General features: G+C 36.9%; 2 long non-coding RNA genes and 2 other non-coding genes across 4 annotated transcripts; all 4 read left to right on the forward strand.

Moving 5' to 3' along the window:
- Nucleotides 1–3172: 3172 nt before the first annotated feature.
- LOC124394075 lies at nucleotides 3173–4348 on the forward strand. The gene is made up of 3 exons (XR_006927423.1): nucleotides 3173–3247; nucleotides 3460–3497; nucleotides 4281–4348. It is a non-coding gene; the product is annotated as an uncharacterized LOC124394075 (long non-coding RNA).
- A 1376-nt stretch (nucleotides 4349–5724) lies between these two features.
- trnat-agu lies at nucleotides 5725–5798 on the forward strand. The gene has a single exon. It is a non-coding gene; the product is annotated as a tRNA-Thr (tRNA).
- A 1598-nt stretch (nucleotides 5799–7396) lies between these two features.
- Nucleotides 7397–9025, forward strand: LOC124394792. The gene is made up of 3 exons (XR_006927554.1): nucleotides 7397–7464; nucleotides 7677–7714; nucleotides 8510–9025. It is a non-coding gene; the product is annotated as an uncharacterized LOC124394792 (long non-coding RNA).
- Nucleotides 9026–9939: 914 nt separating this feature from the next.
- Nucleotides 9940–10013, forward strand: trnat-agu. Its single transcript has one exon. It is a non-coding gene; the product is annotated as a tRNA-Thr (tRNA).
- Nucleotides 10014–22056: the final 12043 nt, after the last annotated feature.

A 22056-nucleotide genomic window follows, 5' to 3' on the forward strand; every position in this document is an offset into this window, starting at 1 on the left:
TGTAACTTCTGGACAGTCGCACTGGATCTGTTCTGTCGTGACTCGCGAGGCATCAGGTTGCGCAATCCGACATCGTGATGGATTCAATTAAAATGCTGCGAACAAACACTAAACCTGAAAGCAGCAAATAAAATCATTTGTACACCAATGCATATTTATTCCTTTTTTTTTCATTAAGTCTGTTAACTTGCTGCGTTTCTCCGTTTCATTCTCTTTTTATAGCATTTGTCTATAACAGTAACTTATCTGTATTCAAACGTGATTTACTGCGGCTTTACTACGTTCAAATGCTTGTTTTCAATGTTTGTATATTTCATTTATGCATATATCATTTCATTATATGCAACATTTAATTCATTGCATAATCTAGATGTTTATATCTTCACAACTGAACAAAATTACTTTTTTCAACAAAAATTGTCAAATCAATGTTGTATTATATTTTATACTGATTAAGTTTGGTTGTCAACTTGCCATCTGTAAAATAGAATGCAAATGTTGATTTACACAAATTGCTTCATCTTTCATACTTAAATGATTATTGTGTTGTTTACAGAAAGAAGAAACCCAGCATGAGTAAATGTGTTCAAGGTGAAATCCCTCATGCACTCATCAACAAACAGCTACTATACACTTTAAAATGTTTAAAGTAAAGATTGTTAAACTCAATATGTGAAATTTGCATTTGTTTAAAGTATATATCTATACATAAATACCCTCAATAAGTGTTTTATATAGTATAATAAGCAAAACATCTAATTATAAGTTTGTTATTTATCCAATTAAATGAAAAAAAAAATCATTAAATTGATTACCAAAATAGCTAGTTGCAATATTTATAATTATTATAATTACAATTATTATTATTGAGAAACAAATCACCCATAAAAGCCTCATGTGGAAAGGCGATCAGGACCATCGGTACCAGAGGGAAGAGGGGAAAAGCGATCTGTTCCTCATTTATTGTCTAATCTGATCATTAACATAAAATTCATGTACTTGCAGGAAGAAGCTGATTAATTTGACTAAAAAATAAAATATAAAAAAGCGAAAATATTTCCAGAAATATTTTGGCTAATGGTGTAGAAGACATTATCATTAGTCTCATGCTAACTGGGTTTGCTAGCCCTGTGTTTGTGTTAGCTAGTTTCTTAGAATAGTTGATTAAAAATTAACCAAAAAGATATTCTACTATTCTACTAAGAATACATTCTATTATTCTTTATTAAGATATTTATAATTTATTTAAACCTCACTAAATTTTGAAAATTTAAACTAAGAATGAAACCTATTAAAGCTAAGATTAGTTAGCCGTCTAGTTAGCCTAGCTCAGTGGTTCTCAAAGTGTGGGACTTGGCGTTGCAAAGAGAATAAAACTAAAAAAGCCTAGAAAGTCACCGTTCCAGGGGTCTTACAGTTTCTCCATCCCGGCAGAGCAGAGGTGGGAAGTAATGGAGTACAAATACTTCGTTACTGTAGATTTTTCTGGTATCAGTACTTTACTCCACTATTTATTTTTCAGACAACTTTTTACTTTTACTCATTACATTTTTACACAAATATCTGTACTTTTTACTTCTTACATTTTCAAAACAGGCTTGTTACTTTATTTTTAATCCACTGGTTTGGTGAAATATCAAATTTTTATTTTCACTGCGCGCCGATTTCAGCCGAACAACCGATTTCCTGTTACTGAGCGTCTTTTTTAATCCGCTGGTGTATAAAGTCCTGACTCTCACTCTTTACGAAGATAAGAATCAGCAGGCAGAAGGCAGTGAGAAGTTTGGGGTTAACGTGGATGAGACAGAGGGAGTCAGTGATGTAAACATGACTGAGAACAGACCCATTCCTGATATGTGGATCTTCAGTCTGGAAACATTCATTCGGTAACAACATTTGTAATTAGGTTTCTATTAATATATATATATATATATATATATATATATATATATATATATATATATATATATATATAGCTGTCAAAATTCAAATTATTGTAAACGGCACTAAATTTTATTAACGCACCATCAGTTCAGCGCGCATTTCTCTTTTTACCATTTTTATAAAAAATGTAAATACATAAACAAATAACTAAATATAAATTTTATTTAATTTAATTAAAACCTCCAGCAAAACATACATTTATCCACGACATCCTTTCTTCACTTAGATCTAAAAAAAAATAAACTCCAGATAAAAATATTTTTAATTAGTAAACTTTTGTTTTATTTCTGCGCCAAGTTTAAAATCAAACACCAAATCCGCCATGTTTTACACAATTTACCCTCTAGGTGGCGTTTTGTGGGTTTTTCCCTCATAATGGCGAAACGAACTTAAATGACTGTCTTTATTGATCGTACAGATAAAACTAATACATCATTCAAATCTGTAAAATGTCTATGATTATATATATAAAAGTTTCTTGACTTGAAGAGGTGCACCTTCTTCGGTATCACCTCATTAACTGTCTGTGTGGAAACATAGCAAAGGCTCTTAATGATGTCCACACATCTCTGCACTGTTACAGCCTTCATATTTAATCACTGTACATATGCTTAGATATATATCACATGCTGTAAATATGATAAATATTTATCTGCACTATTGCTACTTTTTGCACTTCTGGTAGATGCCAAACTGCATTTCGTTGCTGTGTACCTGTACAATGCAATGACAATAAAGTTCTATCTATCTATCTATCTATCTATCTATCTATCTATCTATCTATCTATCTATCTATCTATCTATCTATCTATCTATCTATCTATCTATCTATCTATCTATCTATCAAATATTAATAGGATGTGAGGTCCAGTTAACAGCTAAAACAGGTAGAAGTAATAACTTTTTACTTAATGTCAGAGCCAAGACTTCTTTACTTTCACTTGAGTAAAAAGGTATAATCAGTACTTCAACTTTTACCCGAGTATTTTAAAACATGAGTATCTGTACTTCTACTTAAGTAATGGATATGTGTACTTTTGCCACCTCTGCGGCAGAGGGTCTTCATCCTCCACCTGGAACACGGAGTTTCTCCAGGAGCTCATTACTGATGATTCAGAGTAGTAATGAGTCGGTTATGAACGATTCCTTTATTCTGAACGAGTCTTTAATTTAACTCAGAAGAACGATTAGTCTCAAAGAGTAATTTGTTAATTTTCTACTGGACGTGCGTGAGCAGAGCATCGCAAAACCTCTTCACTTTATATACGGAAAGTTTGAAGATGCAGGACACCAACACAAACAAGTAAGTTTCTATTGCTGTTTTTACTTTATTTATACTGATTATTTTCCTGTAATATCAAATTCCTAATTTATTATCTATACTATAGAATTGTCTGTGTCATGTGAATTAATCACATTTGATCCATGTAATTCTCTGTAAACACAATCAACAAGAGATAAACTGCACTGGAACATCTAGTGTTCTATCTGAATCTTTTCTTTTCTTTTCCACAGAAATGCCGGTATTAAAAACCAGCTTCGGGCACTTAAAGGTGGGTAGAGTTTTAATGTTTCTGCCTTCAGTGTGTAAGACAGTACAAGCACATTATTAATGCATGATACACTTTCGTTAAATAAACATATAATGTGATTTGTGTGATCTGAGCACATTTTCGTTTCATTTTGTAAATGATTTTACAGACACAAACATCTGCATTGACTCTGTAATAAAGTGGTTATTGTCATTACAGGGATAAAGAGTTCCTCCACTCACATTGGGAATGAGTAGAAAGCTGACAAATGTATTTAAATGTGACGTACATTTTTTTCTAGAAGATGTACAATTTGATCACAGCATAAACCTAGAATGCACATCTCCTCCAAAAGTATTGGAACCACAAGGTTCAATTTTGGTTTGTTTGTTAAATAAATAAAGAGTCACCAATGTAAACATCCTAATGAACCTAAATGTGTAACAGTCCAGAGTTTGAGTCTGGAAGACAGAGACCTGACAGTTTCCTGGACAGTTTTATAAAATACAGTAGAAAGTAAAATATTTTGACGTACTCAAATTCAACAAACATTTCTCTTTATTCGATCTTTCAATACTGAAATGGAGAAAATATCATGTATGAATGTGAAAATATAAAAATCTGAAGATTTCTTTGTTAAAATTGTTGTAAGAAATTCATTGTTATTTTTTAATATGGTCAAATTTTCCCTCATCAAACAAAATGAAGTTTTTATTCTGGTCATTGTATTATATGAAATAGTATGATGAATGTGTGTGTGTGTGTGTGTGTGTGTGTGTGTGTGTGTGTGTGTGTGTGTGTCAGTCGTCAAATCTTTTCTTCCAGGAAATCAAACCCAGACAAACCTGAGAACAAAGAGAGCTGCATCAGACATGCCACCACCCAGTGCTGCTAAAAGCCTCGACTGGATGCTGCACCTCAGAAATACACAAAACAATCCCTCATCACTAGTGCATTGAAAACACTGCAGGATTCCTGTGATGATGTTTTATCTTCAAACATGATTGATGCACTACTTAAAGGAAAATGTGAACTTCCTTCTCTGACAGATGAAGAACAATCTGTCATTTCCAAGTTTTGTGTAAACGAGGTCAGTTATCATCTTGTTTTATTTAGTGTGCATTCAATTTAAACACATGCATTTTATTAAGTGTGCATGCAATTCTTTAGCTGTGGATTTGAGTTTTCTCATTTTTAATAGTCAATCCATAATTCACTATTCCTGATGTTCTGAAATTAAACAGTAGATATGATTTGTCATGTAAAAATGTTTAGTCCAGGTTTTGGTTCATGCAAAGTCTAGTAGTTTTCCTAAACCTAATCTACAGTCAAGTTTTAACTCCCTAATATTTATTTTTAAATACATGACTTGAATACATTTAGTTTGATGTTGGTTGGTCTTTATCTTCTGTCTCATTTAGTCGTTATATATATATATATATATATATATATATATATATATATATATATATATATATATATATATATATATATATATATATATATAGACATTCCGTTTACTTTACATACTCATCGTAAAGATCCTATAGACACTGAACAATCAAAATAGGAATGTGTTTAGAGAACTAGTGTGAGTTCCATCTTAACACTAACAATCTCATTGGCATGAACAATTATAGACTGCTTGTGATGATTTAACTGGCAGGCAATGGCAGATTCCGAGTTCTTGAATACAAGAGGTTTCTCTTACAACCAAAGTGCACAGTCCAGTGGTACAGCAATTGTTCTACAAAAGATTTGAAAGTCTCTAATATAAAACAAATACAACATGCATGGGACCAAGAGAAAACAATCAAGATCAATTGCTCCTACAACTAAGGACAGTGGTGCCTATTGTTTGTTAGTTAGTTGCAGCACTGCTTTGTTATTGCTGTAAGAGTAGTACCCTCAGAGCAATTGCTGTCAACAGTTGTGTGTTGCATGCTAATTTCAACTGAATTTTGGTGGTTTGTTGAGACATTATTAGATAGATATTACAACATTTTCACTGCTTTGGCATGGCTTTGTTTGTACTATATTTGTATTTGATTATATTTTCTGTTGAGGACCTTAGCAAGTATCAAGCATCAAGTATGGTAGGACAGCATTAGGACAAAAATCAAATCTATGCTTCTGCCTTATTAGCTGTTAGCTCAAATGCATATGTCCATGCAGTATTGGTTTCCTAAATCTAATAGCAAAGAATTTCCATTTAACAGCTGGCTGAGTATTTGCTCAGTGGCATTGAGGCGCTGTGGCTTAGTTGGTTAAAGTTCCTGTCTAGTAAACAGGATATTCTTGGTTTGAATCCTAGCAGTGTCTGATGCAGTTGTCCTTTGCTGCTACCACTTGGGTGTCTTCCAGCTTTTTCTTTATGGCTTGAGATTTAACATTGCAAGTGGATAAGATGGTTTCTCTGGGGCACTGAATAGTGAATTGCAGGCTTTGCTCTGACTCTTTTAAAAGCTTGATAGTGTTTGTTAGCAGTGCTTTTAAAAAAATATGAGCCGTCCGTTAAGATAAACAGTTCGAGATCTGCCTGCTGTGCATGAGCTCGAATCATGTGGTGAAGGATTGCCCGTATTTCAAGTGTTTTAAGTGTAGGGAGAGAGGGCACTTGCGAGGGACTGCAATGCAATAATGTGCCCGGACTGCAATGTGCCTTTAAATAAGCGTGAGTGTTGGATGGGGAATGAAGAGGAGGAGGAGGAGGAGGATGATGAACAGCAGGTGGATTGGCAGTTGCATGAACGAGACAGTGAGCAGCGAAGAGGAAATAACAACAACACAAGAGGGAGAATCAACAATGTACAAGGGCGTGGAACAAGAAGAAAAGATGCACAACAACCAGGAGGATCACTTACAGCAGGACGGGGGAGTCTGGACCCAAATAGGACTAACTGAAAGTTTGCAAAACGCTTTGGATGCGGTGAAGAAGAAGGACCAAGGGAAGAGACATTGGTGGACATGCAACAGGACGGAGACTCATGGATTCAAATGGAGTTGACAGACAGTTTGCAAAATGACCTGAACGCAATGGAATCTAACGATCCAACATGTAAGGAACAAGCAACAGGAATTGAAAATGAAACGGGAAAAGAAAAAAGGAGGACCAACAAGTGAAACCAACAAAAAGAATGACGTCAGTAAAGGCAATACCTAATGTAGATGTTGCCAGGAAGAAAGTCCTTAAAAAAGACATAATAAAGACTAAAAACAGGTTTTAAACTTTTGGAAATTAAAATTTATCTTTATTTTAGAACTGTTATGGGTTACAAATCGATATCCTTTCAAAAGTTGCTAAGTAACGCCGTGACATCATTGTGCGATGACGTCATTTCGTCATTGAAGTAAATAAAAAATGTGCAACCCTAATGGCTGGGTTTTTCCAATTGATTTATTGATCTGTCTAATTTATATATCCATCTGCCTGCTAGTCTGTATTAACAGTTTTTTTTCTGGCTGTTTTTCTGTCTGTCTTTCCCACTATTAGGTAACCATATACTTATTTAATCTGTATGTCTGTGTTTGAAAGACGAAGGAGAATAATTATTTTGTTATTGTTTTGATTTCTAATTAAAATAAAGATGTTGTTAGAATTGGGATTTTAACCTACACCTCCATGTGGAGACCAGAATACTCAATTTCTTGGCAGGTATAGAACTTGACCTTGACCTGTTTTAGAGAACTAGTTGATTATTGGTCTGAAAGTAAATACACCCCTTCATTAGTGACATTCAATGTTCATCTGCACAATTCATCAATTCAAGACACAGTTACCAAAAAAGTTTAATGGAACTGTGAAGAAGAAGAGCTTGACAAATTTTGACAACTGGTTTAACTATTTTGCATTTAATGACTTATGCAATGAACTGGTGCCTAAATGTAATTCGTTAATTTTCTACTGGACGTGCGTGAGCAGAGCATCGCAAAACCTCTTCACTTTATATACGGAAAGTTTGAAGATGCAGGACACCAACACAAACAAGTAAGTTTCTATTGCTGTTTTTACTTTATTTATACTGATTATTTTCCTGTAATATCAAATTCCTAATTTATTATCTATACTATAGAATTGTCTGTGTCATGTGAATTAATCACATTTGATCCATGTAATTCTCTGTAAACACAATCAACAAGAGATAAACTGCACTGGAACATCTAGTGTTCTATCTGAATCTTTTCTTTTCTTTTCCACAGAAATGCCGGTATTAAAAACCAGCTTCGGGCACTTAAAGGTGGGTAGAGTTTTAATGTTTCTGCCTTCAGTGTGTAAGACAGTACAAGCACATTATTAATGCATGATACACTTTCGTTAAATAAACATATAATGTGATTCGTGTGATCTGAGCACATTTTCGTTTCATTTTGTAAATGATTTTACAGACACAAACATCTGCATTGACTCTGTAATAAAGTGGTTATTGTCATTACAGGGATAAAGAGTTCCTCCACTCACATTGGGAATGAGTAGAAAGCTGACAAATGTATTTAAATGTGACGTACATTTTTTTCTAGAAGATGTACAATTTGATCACAGCATAAACCTAGAATGCACATCTCCCTCCAAAAGTATTGGAACCACAAGGTTCAATTTTTGGTTTGTTTGTTAAATAAATAAAGAGTCACCAATGTAAACATCCTAATGAACCTAAATGTGTAACAGTCCAGAGTTTGAGTCTGGAAGACAGAGACCTGACAGTTTCCTGGACAGTTTTATAAAATACAGTAGAAAGTAAAAATATTTTGGACGTACTCAAATTCAACAAACATTTCTCTTTATTCGATCTTTCAATACTGAAATGGAGAAAATATCATGTATGAATGTGAAAAATATAAAAAATCTGAAGATTTCTTTGTTAAAATTGTTGTAAGAAATTCATTGTTATTTTTTAATATGGTCAAATTTTCCCTCATCAAACAAAATGAAGTTTTTATTCTGGTCATTGTATTATATGAAATAGTATGATGAATGTGTGTGTGTGTGTGTGTGTGTGTGTGTGTGTGTGTGTGTGTGTGTGTGTGTGTGTCAGTCGTCAAATCTTTTCTTCCAGGAAATCAAACCCAGACAAACCTGAGAACAAAGAGAGCTGCATCAGACATGCCACCACCCAGTGCTGCTAAAAAGCCTCGACTGGATGCTGCACCTCAGAAATACACAAAACAATCCCTCATCACTAGTGCATTGAAAACACTGCAGGATTCCTGTGATGATGTTTTATCTTCAAACATGATTGATGCACTACTTAAAGGAAAATGTGAACTTCCTTCTCTGACAGATGAAGAACAATCTGTCATTTCCAAGTTTTGTGTAAACGAGGTCAGTTATCATCTTGTTTTATTTAGTGTGCATTCAATTTAAACACATGCATTTTATTAAGTGTGCATGCAATTCTTTAGCTGTGGATTTGAGTTTTCTCATTTTTAATAGTCAATCCATAATTCACTATTCCTGATGTTCTGAAATTAAACAGTAGATATGATTTGTCATGTAAAAATGTTTAGTCCAGGTTTTGGTTCATGCAAAGTCTAGTAGTTTTCCTAAACCTAATCTACAGTCAAGTTTTAACTCCTAATATTTATTTTTGAATACATGACTTGAATACATTTAGTTTGATGTTGGTTGGTCTTTATCTTCTGTCTCATTTAGTCGTTATATATATATATATATATATATATATATATATATATATATATATATATATATATATATATATATATAGACATTCCGTTTACTTTACATACTCATCGTAAAGATCCTATAGACACTGAACAATCAAAATAGGAATGTGTTTAGAGAACTAGTGTGAGTTCCATCTTAACACTAACAATCTCATTGGCATGAACAATTATAGACTGCTTGTGATGATTTAACTGGCAGGCAATGGCAGATTCCGAGTTCTTGAATACAAGAGGTTTCTCTTACAACCAAAGTGCACAGTCCAGTGGTACAGCAATTGTTCTACAAAAGATTTGAAAGTCTCTAATATAAAACAAATACAACATGCATGGGACCAAGAGAAAACAATCAAGATCAATTGCTCCTACAACTAAGGACAGTGGTGCCTATTGTTTGTTAGTTAGTTGCAGCACTGCTTTGTTATTGCTGTAAGAGTAGTACCCTCAGAGCAATTGCTGTCAACAGTTGTGTGTTGCATGCTAATTTCAACTGAATTTTGGTGGTTTGTTGAGACATTATTAGATAGATATTACAACATTTTCACTGCTTTGGCATGGCTTTGTTTGTACTATATTTGTATTTGATTATATTTTCTGTTGAGGACCTTAGCAAGTATCAAGCATCAAGTATGGTAGGACAGCATTAGGACAAAAATCAAATCTATGCTTCTGCCTTATTAGCTGTTAGCTCAAATGCATATGTCCATGCAGTATTGGTTTCCTAAATCTAATAGCAAAGAATTTCCATTTAACAGCTGGCTGAGTATTTGCTCAGTGGCATTGAGGCGCTGTGGCTTAGTTGGTTAAAGTTCCTGTCTAGTAAACAGGATATTCTTGGTTTGAATCCTAGCAGTGTCTGATGCAGTTGTCCTTTGCTGCTACCACTTGGGTGTCTTCCAACTTTTTCTTTATGGCTTGAGATTTAACATTGCAAGTGGATAAGATGGTTTCTCTGGGGCACTGAATAGTGAATTGCAGGCTTTGCTCTGACTCTTTTAAAAGCTTGATAGTGTTTGTTAGCAGTGCTTTTAAAAAAAAATATGAGCCGTCCGTTAAGATAAACAGTTCCGAGATCTGCCTGCTGTGCATGAGCTCGAATCATGTGGTGAAGGATTGCCCGTATTTCAAGTGTTTTAAGTGTAGGGAGAGGGCACTTGCGAGGGACTGCAATGCAATAATGTGCCCGGACTGCAATGTGCCTTTAAATAAGCGTGAGTGTTGGATGGGGAATGAAGAGGAGGAGGAGGAGGAGGATGATGAACAGCAGGTGGATTGGCAGTTGCATGAACGAGACAGTGAGCAGCGAGAAGAGGAAATAACAACAACACAAGAGGGAGAATCAACAATGTACAAGGGCGTGGAACAAGAAGAAAAGATGCACAACAACCAGGAGGATCACTTACAGCAGGACGGGGGAGTCTGGACCCAAATAGGACTAACTGAAAGTTTGCAAAACGCTTTGGATGCGGTGAAGAAGAAGGACCAAGGGAAGAGACATTGGTGGACATGCAACAGGACGGAGACTCATGGATTCAAATGGAGTTGACAGACAGTTTGCAAAATGACCTGAACGCAATGGAATCTAACGATCCAACATGTAAGGAACAAGCAACAGGAATTGAAAATGAAACGGGAAAAGAAAAAAGGAGGACCAACAAGTGAAACCAACAAAAAGAATGACGTCAGTAAAGGCAATACCTAATGTAGATGTTGCCAGGAAGAAAGTCCTTAAAAAAGACATAATAAAGACTAAAAACAGGTTTTAAACTTTTGGAAATTAAAATTTATCTTTATTTTAGAACTGTTATGGGTTACAAATCGATATCCTTTCAAAAGTTGCTAAATAACGCCGTGACATCATTGTGCGATGACGTCATTTCGTCATTGAAGTAAATAAAAAATGTGCAACCCTAATGGCTGGGTTTTTCCAATTGATTTATTGATCTGTCTAATTTATATATCCATCTGCCTGCTAGTCTGTATTAACAGTTTTTTCTGGCTGTTTTTCTGTCTGTCTTTCCCACTATTAGGTAACCATATACTTATTTAATCTGTATGTCTGTGTTTGAAAGACGAAGGAGAATAATTATTTTGTTATTGTTTTGATTTCTAATTAAAATAAAGATGTTGTTAGAATTGGGATTTTAACCTACACCTCCATGTGGAGACCAGAATACTCAATTTCTTGGCAGGTATAGAACTTGACCTTGACCTGTTTTAGAGAACTAGTTGATTATTGGTCTGAAAGTAAATACACCCCTTCATTAGTGACATTCAATGTTCATCTGCACAATTCATCAATTCAAGACACAGTTACCAAAAAAGTTTAATGGAACTGTGAAGAAGAAGAGCTTGACAAATTTTGACAACTGGTTTAACTATTTTGCATTTAATGACTTATGCAATGAACTGGTGCCTAAATGTTTTGGGGGTTAAGACCATTTACATAACCTCAGTATAATATATTTTGATCAACATGACATAAACAACTGATAATGTAGGAAAAAGCAGACACTTGTACACAATCGATTAAATGATGTACATAAGCATTCGCAATTTGATCAAAGCAACGAGAAATGTTCTTATGATGAGCACAAATGACTAAATGATGTGGTGTTTGAACAAGTAGTTTTGAGAATTTCATTTCTGATCTGAAAAACGCTCCAAAGGGACTGAGAAAAACTGTAAAGACAAGAAATCGCTTTCATGGGATTTTAACGTCTTTGGTGCTATGAGGTAACAAGCACCAAGTGAGAACCAAGTTATCAGGGATACAGTTGATGAGATACAGTTGGCTGTCATCTCTTGTTCACCCCAACAAAGGTTATTGAGTGCAAAAGTTGGGTTCGTTAGGGATTTGAACCCGGAACCTTGCATACCTGAAGCGAGAATCATAATAAGGGTAACGTCAGTATATGTCCACACAAGAGCAAGGTCACTTCAAGAATTTAGTTGTTTGTGGACCACTAATGTAACAAGGAACCAAACAAGAACCAAGTAGCTACATTTCAAATTGATTCGCCAATTGAATGACACTATACCCTGCATATGCAATGGTGCTACCTAAAAGGTAAGACAATACTGAAAAGGAGATTTCAATATAAAAACAGGGTAAATTAATAGTGTCTAGCCAACAATGCATGCTATAACTGTAGGAGATGAAACAGCTCTGTTGGAGAAGAGCTAGACTATGCAGTGTAACATTTGGCCTTGATTTGACACTGGAATGACACTATACCCTGCACATGCAGGTGAGTTCCCAACAACCAGAGGTCCAAGGTTTGTTTGGTTTCTTTGTTATCGATAAAACTAGAGTAATTTCAAGTTGTTTAGGCAATTTGGGCTCAGCAGCTATAGGAGAAGAAATCGATCTTAAAGGATTTCCACCTCTTTGGTTTTGTGAGGGAACGTGCAGCAAACTAGAAACAAGTTATCACCGATACGGTGTTCTGATAGAACTTTTTCACTCTCACTAAGTTTATTCCATGTAAAACCTGGGCTTGTCCTGAAGCTGAACCCAGGACCACTCACACCTGCAGTGAGATTCATACCCCTAGACCAACAAGCCTTGCTGTTAACTAACTGAAAACATTAAGGTGTCCAGTCAAAGCTGCCCTCTGTAACTGCAAGAAACAGAAAGGCTCATTAGAGATTTAAACTTCATGTAAACTTTTGTAATAAAATGTCACTGTACATTGCGAACATGTCTTCTCTTCTCCATGCTAGCATTTTAAAACTGTTGCCTGGAGCTACCTACAATTTAAGATCAGAGACGAGCTAGACTATTCACTCCAACACTTGGCATTGATTTACCACTGAATTGACACTACACCCTGCACATGTAGGTGAAGGGAAGGTGAGATCCAAACAGCCAGAAGTCCAAGATTCTTTTTTTTTCTTTGTAATCTATTTACAGACTGTTCAGCATAAAACCAGAGTAATTTCAAGGTGTTCAGGAAATTTTGGGCTCAGTAGCTTCAGGAGAAGAAATCGCCCTTGAAGGATTTCAATCTATTTGGTGGTGTGAGGAAACATGCAGCAAGCAAGAACCAAGTTATCAGCGATACAGTATTTTTACATTTCTTGTTTATCCACACAATGTTTATTCAGTGTAAAACTAAGACTTGTCCCACAGTTGAACACAGTTCACACCCAAAGCAAGAGTCATACCCCTAGATCAACGAGAAAGGTGATGAGAGCTCAGCTCCCGTTGCAAAGTTTGGTACATCAGGGTAACCTCATAAAATGTCCACACAAGAGCAAGGTTTCATTGAGAATTTGGTTGTTTCTGGACCTCTAATGTAACAAGGATCCTAACAAGAACCCGGTAGCCACATTTCAAAATAATTTGCCACTGGAATGATACTATACCCTGCACATGTAGGTGAAGGGAAGTTGAGATCCAAACAGCCAAAGGCCCAAGGTTCAGTTTTGTCCTTTTAATCTATTTACAGACTGTTAAGCATTAACCTGTTAGCCTTTAACAGATTTTGGGACTCACAGCTGAAATGCCCTACCTATGCCCTACCTGAAATGTCAACAGTTCCTGATAAAAGTGGGCTTCATACACAATTTAAATATCTTCTAAAAAGAAGCTTTACTGTCCATTTTTCAATGTTGATATATTTAAAAAAAATAATAAGTTATAAATGATTAAGTACTGTAGAAAAAAATGTCCTTAAATAAATGTATTTTCCTTCATACACAGTATAAATACATGAAATCTGTCCTATAGCAATCCAGTAATGGGTTGAAAGCCACATGTCGCATGATTTTATACTTTGAATTTAATGAAGATATCATAAAAAAATGAGATTCCTACAAACATTTATCTAAGACTATGTCTGTTTCGCCCCTTCACACCCAAATTTAAGGACTCACAGCTGAAACACGTACCTAACTTACCTAAATGTTAACAGTTCCTGATAAAAATGTGCTACATACACAATTTAAATATCTTTGGAAAGAAGACACTTTGAGCTTTACTGTCCATCATCAAAGTTGATATTGCTCAAAAAGACATTAAGTTATAGATGATGAAGTGCCATAGATATACATTTCCTGCATTGAACATTATTTTTTATTTCATATATAAATACATGAAATCAGATCTGGAGCAATCCGGAAAAGTACTGGGTTGAAAGCCACATGTCTCATGGGTTTATATTTCAAATTTTATGAAGATTTTTATAACAAATGAGATTCCTACAAACATTGATCTGAGACTATGTCTGAGCCTTTTCTCCCTCCCCCTGTTTGAGAGACACCTGCTAAACTCAGGTGATCATTCATACTCTATTCATGAGAAACTGACCATTAAAGGCTTTTGTTATACATGTTTGGGGCTATTGATATTGATTTGGCATTCATATTGATGGCCAGGTAGCCAGACAAGCTATTGTTCTACAGTCATGGCCATTCATATTGATGTCTGGCCATTCCAATCTCAACAATACACACACACACACACACACACAAACTTACTTTTCAAGCATTTCTCGTATAAAAACAAACAGGCAATAAAACCAATAAAATCATATAAAGCTATAAGGGGAGATTTATTGTAACTTACAGATGTAAATCTCCATGTCTCTGTTGTTACTCCGCCCCCAAAATGTTTTCCACATCGCTGCTTTTTGTGCAAATCTCAGATAAAAACTTATTTGATTGTCCATTTTTTTTCATTGTTATTTTTTTTTTTTGTAAACAAAGTTCAGTTAGCACGAGCTATAAACAGCTGTTTATGTTGACCTGAGAGCTGCACCACTTCATGGTTCATTACTGCTTCTTCGCTGTTTCAGCCAGTATTAGTTTGTAAATAGTAATAAAACCAAGCCTCACACACGAAGAGAATGAAATCCACCCATATATCGTTAGAATCCTGCACTTATTGGCTACATTGTCCATTAGTCATTTTGTTTCCATAATGCTACAGGCTGGAAATAAAAGGTTTGAAATGAGAGGTGTCGCATAAAGAAACATGGCAACACCGCAGAGAGAGTAGAGACTCCACCCAAGATTTATACTCTTTTACTTTTTTATTATCATTATTTTAAATTTTTGTGGTCTCAACCCTTTTGTAGCACTATATTTTACCAGCCATATTTTTTTTTGTCACCAAGATGTCGTTTTTTATGTGAAACTTATTCGGAAATATATAAACACAAACACCAGCCGAAGTTCTGTGACGTAAACAAAGGAATAAACATCTAAATTACAACACTATTGTTTGTTTGGAGCAGAAATGCTTTACAGCATGTTGTTCACTGGACCCTTATCTTTCCTAATAAACCGGGATTAGCAGCAGTGGATGTGTTTGTGACTCGTTATTACAATATTAATGTAAGTAGTGTTATACTTTTTTCATTGAAATACAGTGATCTGAAATCGCTGCTTGAGACTTAGAGCTTTAGAATGATGTATTGTTAGTCATGGATACTCTTCTCCCTATTTATTTATTCTATTGCTAAACATTAACACCTGAAAACAATTGGCTATTAGTTGCGTTCACACAACCACGAAGCCTAAGAGGTTAAACCAAAGTAGTAGCTTTGGGAGAAGAAGCAACTTTTCCGGGATTTCGACCTCTTTGGTGCTGTGAGAGAACAAGCAACAAGCGAGATCCACGCTACCATTGAGACAGTGTTCTACAGCTCTTGTGTGCGGGTGAACAAGAGCTGTAGAACACTGTCTCAATGGTAGTGCAAAAATTAGGCTTGTCTGGGATTTGAACCCGGGACCACAAACACTCTAAGCGAGAATCATACTCCTAGACCAACAAGCCAGGCAAAGGCAAGTGAAATTGATTTAAGATAAGATAAGATAAGATAAACCTTTATTCGTCCCACAGTGGGGAAATTTCTATGTTACAGCAGCAAGACAAAGAAATAAAAATAGATGCAAATATATATAAAAAAGAAGAATATACAAAAAAAAAAAAAAAAAAAAATTTGCAACTGGAACGGCTCCGCACACAAAGTTGACGGGACGGCGAGAACCCAACAGCTGGAGGTCCATGGATCTTTATGTTTCCTGTTATGCAAAGTAAAATCCTGGATCAAAAAACCTGAATCATATCCCTAGACCAAAAAGCCTCCTGCATAGTTTATGTGCTTTGCTGGCATATGTCTTCAATTGAAACACATAGATAAAACTTAATGTGTCCAGCCAAAGCTGATTCTGAAAGGAAACAGAAAGGTTAATTCGTGATTTGAACTTGCAAATACATGTCTCCTGTTCTCCATGCTAACATTTTGAAACAGTTACTGTTGCTTTTGCTTTAAGTGTGCAGAGCAATGTCAGGGAGAATTGGTCCTATTTCAAAGCATTAATTTTGTAGTGAATTGTTTTCTGGGTTCTCATTAAAGATAGTGCAAAGCCATTGTTCTACCTAAAATGTAAGATAGTACTAAAAAGGAGATTTTAATATAAAACCACTAGACCAAGGAGCCAAGAAAATGCAATTGAGATTAAGGCGAGCTCCAAACAGCCAGAGGTCCAAGGTCTCTTTTGTTTCTTTGTAATCGATTTACAGACTGTTCAGCATAAAACCAGTGTAATTTAAAGGTCATCAGGCAATTATAGCCTCAGTATATTAAAGAAAAGAAATCGCTCTCACGGGATTGCAAACTCTTTGGTGCTATGAGGTAACAAGCACCAAGCGAGAACTAAGTTATCAGCGAGACAGTTGTCTGATAGCTCTTGTTCACCCCAACAAAGATTATTGAGGGAAAAAGTTGAGTTAATTTAAAAATTTCAAAACCAGGACCTCTTGTACCCAAAGCGAGAAGCATACCCCTAGACCAATGAGCCAGAAGAAGGGAGCACATGTTGCATGGCAAAGGTCAGTACACTAGAGTAACTTCAGAATATGTCCACTCGAAAGCAAGGTCACATCAAAATTTCAAGCTGAGCTAACTGGTCAACACGATAACATGCGTCCTCCATAGGCACTCGTTCGATGAGCGAGAGGTTGGCCAATGTTGCTTGGATGGATTGCTGAAGGATTGATTATCATTAACAGTCCCAGAACTATTAGGTCTCCTAGTCACATTTTTACACATGGGAGTCATAAGTCCCACTCACCTTGCGGAGTACAAAGCACTCTTCTAAACCAAGGAGACAATGTAGCTGTGGTGAAATGACACAAATGGAAGCATTGAAGAAAGCATTTCCACATTAAATTCATATGGGTCAAACTCCCATCATGAAGATTACAGACCTTTTCTATGGAATTAGTCCAGGGATCTTAGCAGGCATTAATGGCTGGAAGCCCTGAAGGTCAGCAATTCCTATATGTTTTAATGGGGCTCAACATTTCAGTATTATCCATAAAGACCTCTCCTAACTATGCAGAATCTAACATATCCACTTTAATTGACCACTTCTACCCAATCAGTAACACAAACAATTCTTGGTGACTCAAGCCTCTTAGAAAGATGAAGTAGTGCATGGACCCCTATTGGTAAGACAGGGTGGCTTTAACTGAGAGAAGCCACAGATATCATCTAGTCATTTGTGAAATATGCATCTGAAGAGTGAGACTACTTTTCCAGTGCACCTAGGGATGAGTTTAAGTAGTATACTTTTTTCAGAAGCTACGAAGATCAACTACGCCTGGTCTTACACCGTGTTTTTATTCCACAGACCTGTATGTGAACAGCTTTGTTGCAGGGGAATTAGCTCAAATGGTAGAGCGCTTGCTTAGCAGGCGAGAGGTAGCGGGATCAATGCCGCATTCTCCAGTGCAGTCCTGAAGACTAGTTATTTCGGTGCTTGTGTTAATTGTATGTTCTGCTTCTTTTGGAGTTCAAAGTGTAATTCTTTTCCCGTAATGTAGCGCCAAATGAGGCGCAACGCAGCAAATGATAAACTGTCAGAAAAGGATCTTATTAAGAAAAAACAAACAGAATGGCCCGTATGGGGATCAAACTCGCGACCTTGGCGTCATTAGGACCACACTCCAACCAACTGAGCCAACTGAGCCAACCGGCCAACACAACAACGTGCCTCCTCCATAGGCACTCGTTCGATGAGCGAGAGGTTGGCCAATGTTGCTTGGATAGATTGCTGTAGGTTTGAGTATCATTAACAGTTTAGGAACTAGTAGGTCTCCTAGTCACATTTTTACACATGGGAGTCATAAGTCCCACTCACCATGCAAAGTAGAAAAACACTCTTCTAAACCAAGGAGACAATGTAGCTGTGGTGAAATGACACAAATGGAAGCGATGAAGAAAGCATTTGAACATTAAATTCATATGGGTCAAACTCCCATCATGCAGATTACAGACTTTTTCTATGGAATTAGTCTAGGGCTCTTAGAAGGCATTAATGGCTGGAAGCCCTGAAGGTCAGCAATTCCTATATGTTTTAATGGGGCTCAACATTTCAGTATTATCCATAAAGACCTCTCCTAACTATGCAGAATCTAACATATCCACTTTAATTGACCACTTCTACCCAATCAGTAACACAAACAATTCTTGGTGACTCAAGCCTCTTAGAAAGATGAAGTAGTGCATGGACCCCAATTGGTGAGACAGGGTAGCTTTAACTGAGAGAAGCCACAGATATCATCTAGTCATTTGTGAAATATGCATCTGAAGAGTGAGACTACTTTTCCAGTGCACATAGGGATGAGTTTAAGTAGTATAATTTTTCAGAAGCTACAAAGATCACCTACCCCTGGTCTTACACCGTGTTTCAATTCCACAGACCTGTATGTGAACAGCTGTGTTGCAGGGGAATTAGCTCAAATCGTAGAGCGCTCGCTTAGCATGTGAGAGGTAGCGCGATCGATGACCGCATTTTCCAGTGCAGTCCCGACGACTAGTTATTTCGGTGCTAGTGTTGATTGTATGTTCTGCTTCTTTTGGAATTCAAAGTGTAATTCTTTTCCCTAATGTAGCGCCAAATGAGGTGCAACGAAGCAACAGATTAACTGTCAGAAAAGGATCTTATTAAGCATAATCAAAACCAGAATGGCCCGTACGGGATCAAACATGCGACCTTGGCTTTATTAGCACCACGCTCTAACCAACTGAGCCAACTGAGCTAACCGGCCAACACAACAACGTGCCTCCTCCATAGGCACTCATCCGACGAGCAACAGTGTTGCTTGGATAGATTGCTGTAGGTTTGAGTATCATTAACAGTTTAGGAACTAGTAGGTCTCCTAGTCACATTTTTACACATGGGAGTTATAAGTCCCACTCACCATGCAGAGTACAAAACACTCTTCTAAACCAAGGAGACAATGTAGCTGTGGTGAAATGACACAAATGGAAGCGTTGAAGAAAGCATTTCCACATGAAATTCTTATGGGTCAAACTCCCATCATGCAGATTACAGACCTTTTCTATGGAATTAGTCCAAGGATCTTAGCAGGCATTAATGGCTGGAAGCCCTGAAGGTCAGCAATTCCTATATGTTTTAATGGGGCTCAACATTTCAGTATTATCCATAAAGACCTCTTCTAACTATGCAGAATCTAACATATCCACTTTAAATGAACATTTCTACAAAACCAGTAACACAAAAAATTATTGGTGTCTCAAGCCTCTTAGAAAGATGAAGTAATGCATGGACCCCAATTGGTGAGACAGGGTAGCTTTAACTGAGAGAAGCCACAGATATCATCTAGTCATTTGTGAAATATGCATCTGAAGAGTGAGACTACTTTTCCAGTGCACCTAGGGATGAGTTTAAGTAGTATAATTTTTCAGAAGCTACGAAGATCAACTACTCCTTGTCTTACACCGTGTTTCAATTCCACAGACCTGTATGTGAACAGCTGTGTTGCAGGGGAATTAGCTCAAATGGTAGAGCGCTCGCTTAGCATGCAAAAGGTAGTGGGAAAGATGCCCGAATTCTCAAGTGCAGTCCCGAAGACTCGTTATTTCGGTGCTAGTGTTGATTGTATGTTCTGCTTCTTTTGGAATTCAAAGTGTAATTCTTTTCCCTAATGCAGCGCCAAATGAGGCGCAAGAAGCAACAGATTAACTGTCAGAAAAGGATCTTATTAGGAATAATCAACACCAGAATGGCCAATACGGGGATCAAACATGCGACCTTGGCTTTATTAGCACCACGCTCTAACCAACTGAGCTAACCAGCTAACACGACAGTGAACCTCCTCCATAGGCACTTGTCTGACGAGCGACAGGTTGGCCAGTGTTGCTTGGATGGATTGCTGTAAGTTTGAGTATCATTAACAGTTCAGGAACTAGTAGGTCTCCTAGTCACATTTTTACACATGGGAGTTATAAGTCCCACTCACCATGCAGAGTACAAAACACTCTTCTTAACCAAGGAGACAATGTAGCTGTGGTGAAATGACACAAATGAAAGCGTTGAAGAAAGCATTTCAACATTAAATATATATGGGTCAAACTCCTATCATGCAGATCACAGACCTTTTCTAAGGAATTAGTCCAGGGATCTTAGCAGGCATTAATGGCTGGAAGCCCTGAAGGTCAGCAGTTTCTATATGTTTTAATGGGGCTCAACATTTCAGTATTATCCATAAAGACCTCCTAACTATGCAGAATCTAACATATCCACTTTAAATGACCACTTCTACCCAACCAGTAATACAAAAAATTATTTGTGTCTCAAGCCTCTTAGAAAGATGAAGTAGTGCATGGACCCCAATTGGTGAGACAGGGTAGCTTTAACTGAGAGAAGCCACAGATATCATCTAGTCATTTGTGAAATATGCATCTGAAGATTGAGACTACTTTTCCAGTGCACATAGGAATGAGTTTAAGTAGTATAATTTTTCAGAAGCTACAAAGATCACCTACCCCTGGTCTTACACCATGTTTGAATTCCACAGACCTGTATGTGAAGCGCTGTGTTGGAGGGGAATTAGCTCAAATGGTAGAGCGCTCGCTTAGCATGCGAGAGTTAGCGGGATCGATGCCCGCATTCTCCAGTGCAGTCCAGAAGACTAGTTATTTCGGTGCTAGTGTTGATTGTATGTTCTGCTTCTTTTGGAATTCAAAGTGTAATTCTTTTCCCTAATGTAGCGCCACATGAGGCGCAACAAGCAACAGATTAACTGTCAGAAAAGGATCTTATTAAGCATAATCAAAACCACAATGGCCCGTACGGGATCAAACATGCGACCTTGGCTTTATTAGCACCACGCCTAACCAACTGAGCTAACCGCCAACACGACAACGTGCCTCCTCCATAGGCACTCGTCCGACGAGCGACAGGTTGGCCAGTGTTGCTTGGATGGATTGCTGTAGGTTTGAGTATCATTAACAGTTCAGGAACTAGTAGGTCTCCTAGTCACATTTTTACACATGGGAGTTATAAGTCCCACTCACCATGCAGAGTACAAAACACTCTTCTAAACCAAGGAGACAATGTAGCTGTGGTGAAATGACACAAATGGAAGCGTTGAAGAAAGCATTTCCACATGAAATTTTATGGGTCAAACTCCCATCATGCAGATTACAGACCTTTTCTATGGAATTAGTCCAAGGATCTTAGCAGGCATTAATGGCTGGAAGCCCTGAAGGTCAGCAATTCCTATATGTTTTAATGGGGCTCAACATTTCAGTATTATCCATAAAGACCTCTCCTAACTATGCAGAATCTAACATATCCACTTTAATTGACCACTTCTACCCAATCAGTAACACAAACAATTCTTGGTGACTCAAGCCTCTTAGAAAGATGAAGTAGTGCATGGACCCCAATTGGTGAGACAGGGTAGCTTTAACTGAGAGAAACCACAGATATCATCTAGTCATTTGTGAAATATGCATCTGAAGAGTGAGACTACTTTTCCAGTGCACATAGGGATGAGTTTAAGTAGTATAATTTTTCAGAAGCTACAAAGATCACCTACCCCTGGTCTTACACCGTGTTTCAATTCCACAGACCT

The sequence above is a fragment of the Silurus meridionalis genome, chromosome 12 (assembly GCF_014805685.1).
Source record: "Silurus meridionalis isolate SWU-2019-XX chromosome 12, ASM1480568v1, whole genome shotgun sequence".
NCBI classification, from domain to species: domain Eukaryota; kingdom Metazoa; phylum Chordata; class Actinopteri; order Siluriformes; family Siluridae; genus Silurus; species Silurus meridionalis.